The sequence below is a fragment of the Balaenoptera acutorostrata genome, chromosome 17, assembly GCF_949987535.1.
Source record: "Balaenoptera acutorostrata chromosome 17, mBalAcu1.1, whole genome shotgun sequence".
Classification (NCBI taxonomy): Eukaryota; Metazoa; Chordata; class Mammalia; order Artiodactyla; family Balaenopteridae; genus Balaenoptera; species Balaenoptera acutorostrata.
The window spans coordinates 1,769,204-1,782,799 of NC_080080.1; the positions used below are offsets into that span (position 1 = coordinate 1,769,204).

General features: G+C 51.6%; 1 protein-coding gene across 1 annotated transcript in view; it reads left to right on the forward strand.

The window, feature by feature from the left end:
* TSNARE1 (t-SNARE domain containing 1) overlaps window positions 1-13,596 on the forward strand; it is a 131,887-nt gene that overhangs the window by 11,311 nt on the left and 106,980 nt on the right.

A 13,596-nucleotide genomic window follows, 5' to 3' on the forward strand; every position in this document is an offset into this window, starting at 1 on the left:
GGCTCGAACCCGTGTCCTCTGCATTGGCAGGCAGATTCTCAACCACTGCGCCACCAGGGAAGCCCTACATATGAACTTTGAATTAGCTTGTCTGTTCTTTACTCAGTCCCCCCCACCAAACACACACGTACACACACTTGCATCCCTAAAACCTGATTGGTTTTGGGTTGGAATTGTGTTACATGTACAAACTAACTTAGGGAGAGTGACATCTTTATGACATTGAATCTTCCTTCTTAAGAATGTGCTGTAGGGCTTCCCTGGTGGCTCAGTGGTTAAGAATCCACCTGCCAATGAATGAGACACGGGTTCGAGCCCTGGTCGGGGAAGATCCCACATGCCGTGGAGCAGCTAAGCCCGTGTGCCACAATTACTGAGCCTGCACTCTAGAGCCCATGAGCCACAACTACTGAGCCCACGTGCCACAACTACTGAAGCCCGCGCACCTAGAGCCCGTGCTCCGCAACAAGAGAAGCCACTGCAATGAGAAGCCTGCACACCGCAGTTAAGAGTAGCCCCCGCTCACCGCAACTAGAGAAAGCCCGCACGCAGCAACGAAGACCCAATGCAGCCAAAAATAAATAAATAAATAAATAAATAAATAAAATTATTTAAAAAAAAAAAAAGAATGTGCTGTACTTTCCCAATTGCTTAGGTCTCTTTTTCTGTAATGTTTTCAAGTTTATTTGCAGGAATTTTATCCTTTTAAATGTGATGGTTAGGAGTCTCTTCTTCTGCATTATCCTGTTTGTATATACATGTATGAATACTCTGGATTTCTTCATGTGAGTTTGTCCCATGCTACCTTGCTGAATTCTGTTTTTTTAATTGGGTTGGCCAAAAAGTTCATTCGAGTTTTTCTGTAAGATGTTACAAAAACCTGAACAAACGTTTTGGCCAACCCAATAGTAATTACCTTGAGTTCTCCAGGTATCCGATCATAGCAGTGGCAAATAGTGATATTTAACCTTCCCCTTTCCAGTTTTTATATCCCAGGTTCCTTCTGTTACCTAACTGCATGGACTCATCCTTCAGTGTCCCTGGGGAGCTGGTGGGGGCCACCTCTCTTGAGCACCCCTGGTGTTTCCCCATGGGGCAGATGTGGGTTAGGAATGAGATACGTGCCTTCTACGTGTCAAGGAAGAGCCTGTCCTGCCCATTTTACTGAGGGTCTCATTTTTAAAAATCAAGAATTGTTGTCGAATTTTGTCAGTTTCTTTAAAAAAAAATCATCTATGGGATGATCATATGACTTTTCTCCTTAGATATAGTAATATGATGAATTACACTAATGGGAGTTGCTAACAGCGAGACATTCTTGAGTTCCTAGAATGCCCTTCACATGGTCTGATGTGGGATTCCTTTAAGGTGCTGCTGGATACTTTGTGCTGTTTAATTTAGCATCTATATTGCTCTCCATAAGTAGGCTTGGTCTGTCATTTTGTTTTTGGTGTGTACTTTCTTCTAGGTTTTGATATCAGGGTCGCATCTGCTTCATAAAAATAAACGTTTTCTTTCTGATGCATTTCTAGAGTAGTTTAATAGCGTTGAACTACCCGGTCTTTAAAGTGTTGGTAGACTTTGTGAAACTATTGGGACCCGGTGCTCTTCTGTTAGTTTTGTTTTTGTTTTGAGGAAGAAAATCCTGTAAATTTTTTCTTTCTTTTTTGGGGGTCAGTTTTAGAAATTATATTTTCCTAGAAAATTATCAGTTTCGTCCAGGTTGTCAGATTTATTCATGTAGACTTGAGTATAATTATCTTTCACTCTTCTCTAATTTTCTTGGTTTCTGTGATTATTTCCATCTTATTTGTTCCTGTTTTTTCTTGGTTGGATTGGCTAGTTGTTTCCATTTTATGTTTTTTCTTTTTCTTCAAAGATTCACCTTTTGGGTATTTTAAAAAATTCATTGTCCTTTTTTTTCCTGCTTCTTAATGCATCCCTTTTTGCTTATAGTTAAGAATTTCTTTTGCTTTCTCTCAGTTTATCTTATCATCCCTAGGTGTTTAGATGCTTGATTAACTTGTTTCTTTTCTTTTCAAAAAAGTGTTTAATATTTAAAGGCTGTTCCTTCAGTTCTGATTGTATGTATTTTCCTTATCAGTGCTGTCTGGAAGTGCTATAATTTTGGTTTGTAGTCTCTTTTTTGGTCCAAGAGCTGTTGAGGAGCAAGTCTTAAAAGCATCTTTTGATTTCTTGGTTTTGTTGTTATTCTGGTTTTAATTGCATTTTGATCAGAGAATATTGACTATTCTCTTTTGAACCTTTTGGGTTTTATGTGGTTTTTCTTGTGGTTCTAACATGGAGTCAGTTTTCACCATTGTTCCACAGGCACTTGAAAAGGAGATCTGTTCTCTCTTTTGGGTGAACAGCAGTTGATGTGTGTGTCAGTCAGTTTCACCACCTGATTGTGTCGTGGGTCACGTAGGTCTTAGTTTTTGTTCACCTGCTCTGTCGACTGAGAGAAGTGAATTGCGGTCCTGCCACAGGTCTGTTTCTGTCCCTGTCTCCTGTGACTGCTGGCGGCTGTGGTACAACCATCATTTTTACTCTGAATCGCGTCCTTTGTTTCGTCTCCGCGCTGCCTGACTTCAGGATCACGGTGCGCTGCCCTCCCTCTTGGTTTGCCTGGCGCGCCTTCTCCATCCTTCTGCCCGTCACCTCCTGCGTTCCTTCGTGGGTGTCTCTTCCATAAGCATGAGGTTGGATTTGCTTTGTGATCCAATCTGAGAATCTTTTTTCCTTTGACTAGAGAAGTGAAACTCGGTGCCATCAGCCGGCTGTCTCTGGGCCCTTGTGCTCAGCACCGCGGACAGCTCCGAGGGCGGGGCCTCCATCCCCGCAGCCCATCCTGCCAAAGGACACCTCCTCCCTGCAGGCCTTGGGGCAGGGCTGGAGGCCCAGGGCTGCCCTCGGGTCTGAGCCACTGGCCTGCCCTGGCATCAATACCAGCGGGTTGGTGGGCAGTCAGGGGAGGGGCTGCAGGGTGTTACTGTGGGTCTGGGGGTGAGGGCAAGCTCTCCTCTGCCCAGGGGCCCCTCCAGCTGGGTCTGCATGTTCAGGTCCGGGGCAAAGAGCGTGGGCTTTGGGGGTCCAGCCCACGCCTCCTGCCTGTCACCCTGGGCAGTGACACTTGTGGTTTACCTCTGCCATCTGTAGAAAGGGGGACCCCCATCTTCCTGCCGCCCCCCCGTCTCCTGCAGGAGGGGTCTTGCCCTCCTCATTAAAGCAGCAGACAACAAGCTGTCCACCAGCCCCTGCCTCCTTGGCATCGCTTCATCCTGTCCTCTGCGAGGGAGGAGATGGCGATGACCTGGGGGGTGGCAGTGGGGCCGGTGGCTCATAGGAGGACAGGGCTGCTGCTGAGGGTTGGCCTGGTGCTGCTGCCACTGGGGGGGGCGGTACCGAGGGGTGGGGATGGCAGTGGAGGTTTCCCAGTGGTCAGGGTGGTGTGGTGACACTGTCCGGTCGCGCTGCTCCTGGCGGGGCGGCGTGATGTGGCGGTGAGACTGGGATGCAGCTGCACCCTGGACGCTGAGGCGGTGACGGTGTCTCAGAAGAAGGCCCAGACCTCAGCGCGCTCAGCCCCCGTCTCCCGCTCCCGCTGCACGGGGCCTCCCCTCGGTGCCCCCAGTGTTCCCGCACGGCCGCCTTCCGTAGCGGTAGTCAGTATGCGCCTGTCTCTGCCTGGGTGAGGGTGAGGGTGAGGGTGGGCGAGGCAGGGAGAAGGAGCTCTGGGTGTGGGGGTCCTGAAGCCTGTGCCCTTAGGATAGAGGTTTCAGGTTTGTGCCTACCCCCTTTCCCTGTGACCCGTGGGCTCAGCAGTGCCCTCAGCCAACCTGTTCTTAGGACGTGGCAGGTGCGTGGCAGCCCCTCCGCCCTGTGGCTCCCCACGGAGGGCCGGGGGAGGGTCCTGGGGCTTCTGCTGTCGCGTCGGATGACCGTGGCCATCGCTGCCTCGCTGGCCGCTGTTGGGAGAGCTGGGCTGTGACGCCCAGGTGCGGCCTGAGCTCCAGTCTGCTGCTGCTCTGACGGGGCCGCGGCCATGGTGGGGGGGACAGCACTGGCTTTGCCCAGACACAGACCTGGGTCTGGTTCCCACCTTGGCCTCGGATCAGCTGGGCTTCCCGGGCAAGTTCCTCACCTCTCTGAGCCTCAGTGTCCGGTCCATGAAGTGTGACAGCAAAGGTTCCTTCCCCACAGTTAAGTGGTGACCACAGGCTGTGAGTCCGGGGCCTGCTGGGTAGCTTGTCCCTGGGAAGCCGGGCTGTCTGGTGAAGTGGGCTGGCTTCCCTCCTGAGTGGGCCGTGCCCAAGAGCATGGGGCCTCCAGCTCTGGCTTAGACCGTGATCCTCCTCCACGCCACGGCCCGGGAAGACTTGGGGTCTGAAGGCGAGTGTGAGTCCTGGCCGTGTGCAGCTGTGCTGTGGGCCCCTGCCCTCGTGACTCAGGCACAGTCTTCTTGCTCCTTGGCTGCCACCATCCTGGTAGAGGGCCTGGCTGACGGGCAGGTGGCAGGGCGGTGGGCAGAGCTAGGCCCTGAAGCTGGGCCTCCCGTGGCCTTTCCGGGGAGGGGGCGGGGGGGTGGGGTAGGGGTGGTGTGGCAGGTGGGACGGGGGAAGGGCATGAGTGGCTGGCATCCCAACCGCCCTTTGGTGCTGTCAGCGATCCTGCTTCTCCGAGGCCGTTCTGGGCGTCATTCTCGGGGTGCCTGGGGCGCCTGGCTGGCGCTCTGTTTGACGAGGAGTCCAAGTTGCTATAGCAACACTCCACCGCATGCCACTGCAGCCCCTGGCCCCTCCTCTGCCTTTGCGCACACAGGCACCCGTGCGAGGGGCCCTTGGGGTCTGGCCCAGGTGCGTGCGTGGGCAGAGGCGGCCCGAGCCAGGCTCTGTGCCTCAGGGTCCCCTGTCGGGGTGGTGGCGCATGGCTAGCACACGGATGGAGCGCCGAACACTCCTGGTGCTTTAGAAGTGCTTACGTGTCTTAACTCACTGACTCCCCAGCCACTGGAGAAGTAGGTCTGTGGCAGCTGTCTCCTTGTTGCCGGCGCAGGGAGGTGGGAGGCTGCAGTCTCATCCACGTTCTCTTAGCTGGGAGGTGAGGGGCCAGGGTATCCCAGGGTGCGGCTGGTGTGTGGCCAGGGTCAGGGGTCACCATGTGCCCTGGCCCGACCCAACTGCGACCGAATCAGGGGTCAGGCTGGGTCCCTCCCGGGCTAGGCTCTGGCTGGGGATGAGGTCTCCTCAGTGGACTGGACAGGTCTTCAGCCTCCACCAAGCTGCAGAAGTTCACAGAATGACCCTAAACCAAATGGGGTGTGTCCACTTGCCGAGGCCGGCCGGGCAGGACGTGGACACGTCGCTCATTCCCGGCCGTGTGCTCTGCAGGTGTGGGCTGTCTCAGGTGGTTGCCCCGGGCAGCTCCCAGGGCACCAGGTGGCCTGTGTGGGGTGTTGGCGTGCCGTGGGTCCATCAGCCAGCAAACTACCTGAGGACCTGCTGTGCACTGGTCCACCCCGGGGACCATGGCCAAAATGCAGCCCTGGCCTGGTGGAGTGCCACTCGCTGGCCTGTGTGTCCAGCCCAGCAGCCCTAGCATGTTTGCTTGCTGGGTTAAGTGACCACATGTATTTTTCCTGATTGTAAAAGTGACGTGTATGCCTGGCCAAGAGCTTGGGGGGCCCCTGGCTCACACCCCGAGCACGCCCTGGGTCCCGAGCGCAGCGCATCCGCCCACAGCCTCCGGTGGCCCGCCACCAGCCACTGAGCTCTGAGCAGCTTTGTAACCGCCGTGGGATGTGGTTCACACACCGTACAGCTCGCCCGTTACAGAGTACAGTTTAGTGACTCTTAACCCATTCGCGATGTTGTGCAGCCATTACCACGGTCTAATTCCAGAACTTTTCCACACCCGCACAGGAACCCCGTAGCCATGGCGGTCACTCCCCGTTCCCACCTCCGATTCCCCCCGGCAGCCCGGGCCACGTCCTGGCTCTGTGGATTTGTGTGTTCTGACGTCTCACGTGGACGGGGTCTGGCACCTCGTACTCCTCTGTGGTGCTGCCTCTGCCTCGCCCCGTGTTTTCAAGGCCCCGGTGATGCGTTTCCTTCCAGTCTTTGGTCTGTGCACGTGTGCCGTGGGTCTGGGATGTGATCCCTGGAGGTTCCTCGTGCCTCTTCCCGCTGTCGCGTGAACGCGATCACCGGGGGCTTCTCGTGCTCGACACGAGGATTCTGCGAGCCCTGCGTGTGTCGCTCGTGTCAGCAGCCTGAGCGGATGGAGGACCCCGGCGTGCCCCTGCTCCCGTTGGTGTGCGTCTGGGCTGCTTTCAGGGTGGGTGATGATGTCCAGGTGCCCAGGAGTGGGGCGACCCTGGCGGAGGTGGACGTGTCTTCATAAGAATCGCTGAGCAGTTCTCCTGAGTGGCGGTCCCTCCGTCCCCGTGGCCAGGACGCGCACTCCTCAGGGTAACTGTGTGTCCTGTGTTTTCAGCATCATTTTTCACCTTAGCGTCGTGTGTGAGCATTTCCCACCCACGACTGAATATATACTTTTAATACTCTTTAAAGTCACTCCATCACACTCTATTTAGATACCTGACGTGATGTAGTTAGTTGTTTATTGCTGGCTGTTTTGGTTGTTCCTAGCTTTCTGTTTTTTATTTTGTAACGTTTCTGGCTTCCCAGTGCTTCCTGTCTGGCTCCTTGGAGCAGAGCTCTTGGGGTGCAGGGTGTGGTGCCTTCTGCAGATCGGTTTGCAGGGGCCGGTGCTGCCCTGCCTCTGCACTCCCCCAGGGCTACCAGCCCCGATCCCTCTGCAGTGGACCCCGGCTGCATGGGGGTGCGCTCTCGGGTGGGGGCCCACTCCTGCTGTGCTGTGATTTTGGGTTTCATCTTTTCACTAAGCCCGGCACCTCCCTGGGGGCAGGGGACTGGGTGTTGGGCTCTGCCAGGCGCTGGACCCCCACAGGTTCTGTCCTGCGTGGGTTTGTCTAGCTGAACAGTCTGATTGGGGGGGGGCGAGCCGTGGGGACCTTCTTCGCAGGGTCCCCTCCCCCCCCACCGCCGAGGGCAGGGCACCGAGGTGGGACTGGGTCCCTCCCTCCGCTGCCCGGCCTCTCCCTGCCGCACTGGTTCTGTCTGCATCTCAGTGTCTCTCCCCCATTTCATACGGTTTTCATTTGCGAGAACCCTCCAGGGGCCTGTAATTCATGGATTTCCCACTTCTAAAGTGATGTGCTTGGAAGCCAAGTCCCCAGTGAATGAACTTTAGTGTTTAATTTCCCTGAATTTTGTAACTAACATCTCGAGAAGACCTGCTCCTTCGCACATTCAGAGGAGGCCAAGGGGGCTCTTTCTTTTTCATCACGTGGGGTTGTGTTCCTCCCTCCTTTCCCATCTATGTCGAGGCCTCCCTCTGTCTCACATTCTTGCGTCTCTGTCCTTGCCAGGAGGGGTCTCGGTCCCTGCTGGGCTCCGACAGCCATGGGCTCAGGCCAGGTTCTTGGGCTCTGGAGCCCCGGCCCAGCAGGTAGCTGGTGGGTCCCTGGGGTGGTTCTCTGCCAGGGCCGGCCTCGGCTCTGCCCAGCCTCCCCTTGCCCAGCCTGTGGTCAGGAGCCCGGGCCTGGGCACATCCTGGCGTGGTCGGGGGGTCATCTCCTCTGCGGTGTGGGGGTCTTGGGGTCCCCTACTCTCGGGGCTCCCCACCTCTCACAACCCAGGCTCCCGCAGTGGCCTGGGGCAGGTCCTGGGGGTTGCGGCCGAGGGATGGTGCAGGCAGGAGGCCTGAGGCTGCCCTGGGCCTCCTGCCTGGAGGATGGCAGGGCTGACTTGTCTTCAGTGTCTGTGTCCTGGTTTCTCAGACAAGCTGGGGGTGAGACGTTGGGGCAGAATCAGGTTGTTACAGCCTCCCTCGTGGGTGGGGTGTTTGTCCCGTCTCCCGTGTGTGTGAACTTGGCCGGGCCAGGCATTGGCTCACAGGGCCTTTAAGACCGTCCAGCTGTCCTTTGAAGGTGCCTGCGCCTGGCCTGAGCCAGCTCCTGTGGCCCTGGGTCTGCGCCCTGCGGCTCCTTCAAAGACCAGATGGTTTTCTTCCCCAGAGAGTTGTGCTCAGCTCCCAGCCTGGTCCGCGTGCCCCCTGCCCAGTCCTGGGGGCCTGCCCTACCCCCACCTTTTTTCTGGGGGGAGACACACACAGAGGCGTCCCAGAGAGCTTGGGGTCTCAGCAGACTGGTGAGGGAGGGGAGTGCTGGGGCATTGCTGCGGTCGGGATGGGGAGGTGGCCTGGAGGAGCAGAGGAAGGATCCAGAAGCAGGTGCAGGGCTTGGCTAGGACCCAGAAGAGGCTGCATGGCCTTGATGAGCATGTGTCCCTTTGACCCTCGGGTGCTGGGGCAGGAAGCAGCAGGGACGGATGGGAGCATTGGTTCTGGGGCCTTTTGCACACACAGCTCCCTTACCCCTGCACCCCTTGGGGGGCCGGTGCTGTGGTCGGGCCCAGTTCATGGAGGAGGAGACCAGGTGAGGGGAGCTTCCATGAGGCAGTGGTCACATGTGCCAGTCTCTTCGTTCACAGCATTTGATTTTGAGTCCTACTTAGGAAACTTTCCCTGCATACAGGTTGAAGAGGAGCGCTTCTTTTCTCAGATACTTTGTTTTATCCTTTACTTGGATAGCCATGATCCCTTTAGCATATGTTCTTTTTAATTGTGTTAGGCATGAACCACTTTTTTTCCACGTGGCTAACCAGATATCCCAGCACCATTTATTAAAAAGTTCTCCTTTGATTTGAGGTGCTGCATTTATTCTATCCTAAACATCTATACATATGCGGGTCTGATTTTAGACTTACTTTCTTATTCCATTGGTTTGTTGGTGTTTTCCTGCCTGGTTTTAATTATAGAGACTTTCTAGCATTTGTTATGATAGCTTTGTTGAGATATAACTCATGTGCCCTGCAGTTCACCCTTCTGACGTGTACGGTCCAGTGGTTTTCAGTATCTACACAGAGTTGAACGTCCATCACCCTAGATGAAGCCCCACACCCATTAGCAGTCACTCCCCTGCCCCCGCCCAAGCCTCTAGCAACCACCTGTCTGTGTGCTGTTGCCGTGGATCTGCCTGTCCTGGGCATTTCGCAGAAGTGGGATCGTGCATGCATGCGTGCGTGACCTCTGCGTCCGGCTCCGCTCAGTCGGTGTGACGTTTCCAAGGTTCATCTGTCTCGTAGCAGCATCAGCACTTCTTTCTCTGGGATTTTTACGTCTGGGGGAAGCAGTGCTTTTTACCTGCTTGTTTGTGTAGCGTTTTCTTACATGAACTCCCTCGGCCTGTCTGGCTCTATAAAGATGCTTGTTGGTGTTTTTTTAAAAAATTTATTTGTTTATTTATTTTTGGCTGTGTTGGGTCTTCGTTTCTGTGCGAGGGCTTTCTCTAGTTGTGGCAAGTGGGGGCCACTCTTCATCGTGGTGCGCGGGCCTCTCACCGTTGCGGCCTCTCTTGTTGCGGAGCACAGGCTCCAGACGCGCAGGCTCAGTAGCTGTGGCTCACGGGCCCAGTTGCTCCGCGGCATGTGGGATCTTCCCAGACCAGGGCTCGAACCCGTGTCCCCTGCATTGGCAGGCAGATTCTCAACCACTGCGCCACCAGGGAAGCCCCCAGGATTTTGATTTATAAATTAGGTCTATTGTTTTTCTGTTTTCTACCTCATTAATATTATTAGCTTATATTTATTTTGCTTTCTTCCTTGTGGTTACTTTTGACTTTCTTTTTGCTCTTTTCCAACTTTTTGAGCTAAGAATGAAGTCCATTTGTTTCCTTTTCTTTCCATGAAATGTTAAGTGTTATGACTTTTCGTCTGATCACTGCTTTAAACGTGTTCTGTTGGTTTTCACATGTAGTGTTTTCACTTTTTTTAAAAGAAATTTCTTCATTTTAGTGGGTTTTTTTTCCTTTTTCTCCAAGACTTGTCTAATTATTTTTGAAGTGGGAGGAGCTTCTTGGTTTTAGAAGATATGTCGGACATGTGTGCGTGTTACTGCCTGTGAACTGTGTTACAGCGGATTCTGTAGCTGTGCAGTCTTGGTGCCCAGCCCACGAACACGACGTGGCCCCTCATTTGTTTATGTTTTCTTTACTTTCTTTTAATAATTTTTTTTTTTTTTAGTTTTCAGTATGCGTATCTTGAATCTTTCTTAAATTTATTAAAAAAAATACTCTAGTAGAATTTTCATTTTATTTTGAACTTAAAACTCTTGGACATAGTAATTCTAGTTTTAAAGAAAAGTTACCAGATTAACAGAAAGCCTACCTTTCCACCAGATTCCCCACGTGTGACCGTTTCCCCGTATTTGCTTCATCCCCTTCCCTCTTTGTGTTCGTGTGAACGTCGTGTGTTCTTCTGAACCGCTCGGCGAGCTGCAGACGTGATGCTCCTCGATCCCCAAATACGTAATCTCTTACGTAACTGCAGGGCGGTTATCAAAATCAGGACATTAACACCAGCCAGTACTCTAGCCTAAGGGTCTTACTGGTGTTCACGGGACAGACCTTGTGAGGGATCCCAGTAACTTGTCTTAGCAAAATGAAATCCAGGGTTGTGTGTTGGTTTTGGGGAATGACGTCCCTTTAGCCTCCTTGAATCTGGACGGTTAGTTCCTCTGTCTGTCTTTGTTTCCCGAAACTGACATTGGTGAAGACTGCAGGTCAGTTGTTTTGCAGGCTTTCGCTCAGCTGGGTGTGTCTGATGTCTCCACAGTTGTTTGTTCTTGGCAGGCGGACCTGGAAAGCGCTGCCGTGTCCTCCTCAGCGTGTGGCAGCAGGAGGCACATGACGTCTGATATGTCCCCGATGGTGTGATGTAGGTCCTTGGGTTAAGGTGACTGGTCTGCCAGGTTTCTCCTCTACAAGGTCTTTTTCCATTTTTAACTAGTAAGTTTCTTGGGGAAGATACTTTGAGACTGTGGGAATATCCTGTTACTCATGGGACTTTCACCCACTAGCTCTAAGGTCCACTGGACGTTCTTGCCTGAATCAATTATGATCACGATGTTGCTAATTCCATCATTCCTTCCCCAGTTGTCAGTGTATAAGGCTATAATAAATAAAAGTTATTTTTTATTACCATTGTCTATTTTTAAAAAATTAATTAATTAATTAATTTTTGGCTTCATTGGGTCTTCGTTGCTGCGCGCGGGCTTTCTCTAGTTGCAGCGAGCGGGGGCTACTCTTTGTTGCGGTGCTCAGGCTTCTCATTGCGGTGGCTTCTCTTGTTGCAAGCACTGGCTCTAGGCACGTGGGCTCAGTAGTTGTGGCTCGTGGGCTCTAGAGCGCAGGCTCAGTAGTTGTGGCGCACGGGCTTAGTTGCTCCATGGCATGTGGGATCTTCCCGGATCAGGGCTCGAACCCGTGTCCGCTGCATTGGCAGGCGGATTCTTAACAACTGCGCCACTAGGGAAGTCCCGCCATTGTCTATTTTCATGCTTAAGTTGTCTCAGATTTGGCCAGTGGAAGCCTTTCAAGCTGGTTCCTGTGTCCTTTTGGGACAGCCCCACCTTGCTTTGAGCACTTCCTTACTCTTTTGTGTAACAGAATATTCTAGGCTTATCTTTTACTTTCTCTGCCCAGTCCTGGAATCAACCATTTCTCCAAGGAATCTTAATTCCTTTTTGTGAAGAATGGTATTTTGTAACCAAGATCTGCGTGCTGGGCATGTCCATTGCTCTGGGGCGTTACCCCGTCTTAGGGGACAAAGCTGGGAAGAAGATGAACATCACACTCACAGCTGTGTGAACGAGTGGCCTTTGTGCGGCTCTGTGTACCCACTCACATCTCTCTCTTCACCGTCTGTGCGCAGTGCAGACTGCATTCACACGCTGCCTGCCAGCTCCAGTGGGCAGGGAGGGTGCTGGCAGGGTACCAGGCAGGTACGGGAGTTGCTCTTCTCTTCCTCTGCCGCTGTGGGACCACAGTGGGACTGCAGTGCCCAGGACAGAGAGTACTGGGGAGGGCGGGTGGGAGGACTGCAGCCACGGGGCGGGGGGTGGGGGGGCCTTGTCCTAGACCCCGTCTGTCTCCGTGACTTGGGTGAGTCGGTTTCCCTCCCTGAGTTCAGTTTTCTCTTCTTAAAAATTGGGGTTTGACCCACAGCCAGCATTGTTCTCAATGGTGAAAAACTGAAACCATTTCCACTAAGATCAGGAGCAAGACAAGGTTGCCCACTCTCAATGCTATTATTCAACATAGTTTTGGAATTTTTAGCCACAGCAGTCAGAGAAGAAAAAGAAATAAAAGGAATTCAAATCAGAAAAGAAGTAAAACTCTCACTGTTTGCAGATGACATGATACTATACATAGAGAATCCTAGAGATGCTACCAGAAAACTACTAGAGCTAATCAATGAATTTGGTAAAGTAGCAGGATACGAAATTAATGCACAGAAATCTCTTGCATTCCTATACACTAATGATGAAAAATCTGAAAGAGAAATTAAGGAAACACTCCCATTTACCATTGCAACAAAAAGAATAAAATACCTAGGAATAAACCTTCCTAAGGAGAATAAAGACCTGTATGCAGAAAACTATAAGACACTCATGAAAGAAATTAAAGATGATACAAACAGATGGAGAGATATACCATGTTCTTAGATTGGAAGAATCAACATTGTGACAATGACTATACTACCCAAAGCAATCTACAGATTCAGTGCAATCCCTATCAAACTACCAATGGCACTTTCCACAGAACTAGAACAAAAAATTTCACGATTTGTATGGAAACACAGAAGACCCCGAATAGCCAAAGCAATCTTGAGAAAGAAAAGTGGAGCTGGGGGAATCAGGCTCTTGGACTTCAGACTATACTACAAAGCTACAGTAATCAAGACAGTTTGGTACTGGCACAAAAACAGAAATATAGATCAATGGAACAGGATAGAAAGGCCAGAGATAAACCCACACACATATGGTCACCTTACCTTTGATAAAGGAGGCAAGAATATACAATGGAAAAAAGACAGCCTCTTCAATAAGTAGTGCTTGGAAAACTGGACAGCTACATGTAAAAGAATGAAATTAGAACACTCCCTAACACTGTATACAAAAATAAACTCAAAATGGATTAAAGACCTAAATGTAAGGCCAGGCACTATCAAACTCTTAGAGGAAAACATAGGCGGAACACTCTATGACATAAATCACAGCAAGATCCTTTTTGACCCACCTCCTAGAGAAATGGAAATAAAAACAAAAATAAACAAATGAGATTTAATGAAACTTAAAAGCTTTTGCACAACAAAGGAAACCAAAAACAAGACGAAAAGACAACCCTCAGAATGGGAGAAAATATTTGCAAATGAAGCAACTGACAAAGGATTAATCTCCAAAATATACAGGCAGCTCATGCAGCTCAATATCAAAAAAACAAACAACCCAATCCAAAAATGGGCAGAAGACCTAAATAGACATTTCTCCAAAGAAGATATACAGATTGCCAACAAACACATGAATGGATGCTCAACATCACTAATCATTAGAGAACTGCAAATCAAAACTACAATGAGGTAGCACCTCACACTGGTCAGAATGGCCATCATC